This window comes from Microtus ochrogaster, chromosome 10 (genome assembly GCF_000317375.1).
Source record: "Microtus ochrogaster isolate Prairie Vole_2 chromosome 10, MicOch1.0, whole genome shotgun sequence".
Taxonomy (NCBI): Eukaryota; Metazoa; Chordata; class Mammalia; order Rodentia; family Cricetidae; genus Microtus; species Microtus ochrogaster.
In genome coordinates, this window is record NC_022016.1 from 46,122,585 (window position 1) to 46,125,286 (window position 2,702).

General features: G+C 45.6%; 1 non-coding gene across 1 annotated transcript; it reads right to left on the reverse strand.

Annotated features, from left to right (window-relative positions):
- Nucleotides 1-1,749: 1,749 nt before the first annotated feature.
- Trnaa-agc lies at nt 1,750-1,821 on the reverse strand. The gene has a single exon. It is a non-coding gene; the product is annotated as a tRNA-Ala (tRNA).
- Nucleotides 1,822-2,702: the final 881 nt, after the last annotated feature.

Genomic DNA, 2,702 nt, shown 5'->3' on the forward strand with positions numbered 1-2,702 from the left:
GCATGTGTGTGTGTGTGTGTGTGTGTGTGTGTGTGGTGTAGGAAGTTCTTCTGTCCATGTGTTGTTTTCATTGGTTAATGAATAAAGAAACTGCCTTGGCCTAGTTGATAGGGGAGAACTTAGGTAGGCAGGGAAGACAGAATTGAATTCTGGGAGGAAGAAGGGCAGAGTAGGGGAGCGACACCATGGAGCCACCAGAATCAGACATGCCGAATCTTTGCCAGTAAGCCACTGCCACGTGGCGATATAAAGATTAATAGAAATGGGTTAAATTAATGTGTAAGAGTTAGCCAATAAGCCGGGTGGTGGTGGTGCACGCCTTTAATCCCAGCACTGGTTTACAAGAGCTACGGAGAAACCTGTCTCAAAAAAAAAAAAAAAAAAAAGAGTTAGCCAATAAGAAGCTAGAGCTAATGGACCAAGCAGCGATTTAATTAATATAGTTTCTGTGTGATTATTTAGGTTCTGGGTGGTCAGGACAAACAAGCGGTTCCTTGCAACATGTGTGCACGAATGTATGTGTGTATATGTGCATGTCTGTGAGTGTGAGTGGATATGCACATATGTGTGTGTCTGTGAGTGTGTACATGTGTGTGGGTGTGTGTGGTACAGGGCTCTAAAGCCAGGGCCTGGTACACACCAGTCAAACCCTCTACTACAGCTGTAACCCTCAGTCCTCCAGCTTCACTAAATTGTCCAGGCCAGGTTTGAATTGACCATAGCTCAGGCAGATTTTGACTCTGTGATAATCTTGCCTCAGCCTCTCAACTAGAGGCTTGTGTCACCTGATCCTACTTAGATGGGTCTCTGGAGCTTCAGGCAGACGAACTCTTCCAATCTGGGGACTTCATCTCTGCCCACCTTCCCTTGGGGACTTATAATGTTTCTGAGGTTCACCCATGATGTTGCGTGTATGGATGGGTCGTGAATTGTGCCTCTAAGTAGCATCTTGGGGGTTTGTCATACAGGCGTACCATAGTCCTTTTGTCCTTTCTTCATGCGACAGGTGTTTAGACGGTTTCTAATTTGGTTGTCACAAGGGGAGTGAGGCTTTGGGAGACACTCGTGAGGAAGGTTCTGGACTGACCACGGCACGTGCTCTGCTCTCTGTGGAAACACCAGGCAGTAGAGTGACTGCGTTGTGTCGTGAGTATGTGCTTACCTTTATAGGAAACCGCCACACCGTCTTCAAAGGCTGCTCGATTTTCATCCCCTCTGGAAGTGTGTGGTGCAGGTGTCTGGTGTCCTCACCAGAACGCAGCTGTGTTCTCAAACCTCAGATATGCTAACAGAAACCCCCTTTGACTCTTTCTTTTGTGTGTGTGTGTGTGTGTGCGCGCGCGCGCCTTTCTCTCCTTTCCTCATTACAGCATCACTGAAATAAGACTGAGATAAAATAAATTACACATATTATTAACAATCTGTATCTGTGAGTTTTACTCTTGTGGCTTGGGCCAAGCATAGATCAGGAATATTTGGGGAGCTCCTGGAGAGATGGCTCAGGGGTTAAGAGCATGGAGGACCTGAGTTTAGTTCCTAGCACCCATGTCAAGCAGCTCATGACTGTTAACTCCAGCACAGGGGATCCAGCACCCTCTTCTGGCCTATATGTACTCATGTGCACATACCCACACAAACACACACATACCTATACTTAAAAATAAAACAAAATATTAAAAATATTCAGGGAAATTTTGTGTGTGCACTGAACACACAAAGATATTCTCCTTTCTCTCTCTCTTATTTTCTTGGCAGTGCTGGGGATTGAACCCAGGGCCTCATGCATGCTAGACAAGCACTCTACCACTGAGCTACACCTCCGGTCAATGAATTTTCTTTTCCTGTTATTAGTATAAAATAACTATTTATGGGGCAGAAAAGATAGCTCAGGGGACAAAGTGCTGGCTGAATAAGCTTAAGGTCCCAAGTTCAGATCCCTAATGCTCACATAAAAGCCAGGCACGGCGATGTGTGCCTGTAGCCCCTGAGCTGTAGGTGAGGAGGATATAGGCAGGTCCTGGAGCCTCGCTGCTAACCAGTCTTGTCAACACAGTAATCATCAGGTTCAGTGAAAGACCTTGTCTCAAAAAATTAGATAGGGTGTGATGGAGAAATATACCTCTGGCCAACCTCTGGCTTCTACATGCACAGGCAAGCACATCTGTTCACACACGTGTATAAGATAGACAGACAGACACACACAGAGCTATTTACATTAAACATGATCTAAAGGTCACTTATTAAGTGATTTATTTATTTTTGGATTTTTGAGGTAGAGACTCACTATGTAACCAAGGCCAGCCTGGAACTGGCTGTGATCCTCTTGCCTCTGCCTCCCAAGTGCAAGGATTATAGTCATACATGACCATCACAGGTTTCTAGAGCTGATTTAGTGTGATTTAAAGGAGATGGGCAAAATCAAGCAGATTGCATGCAAACACTAAGTCATTTTATATAAGTAAAGCAGACTTGAGTGTTGGTATTGGCAATGAGTCCTGACCCAATCTCCCCCCAAGGGGTGCAAGGCCTGGCTATGTTAAAACATCCAATTTAGGACCGGAGAGATGGCTCAGTGGTTAAGAGTACTTGTGGCTCTTGTAGAAGATCTGAGTTGGGCTCCCATCAACCACAGCTTGTAATTCCAGCTCCAGGGGATTCTTGTATGGCCTCTGTGAGCACTGCACTCACACACCCCACACACA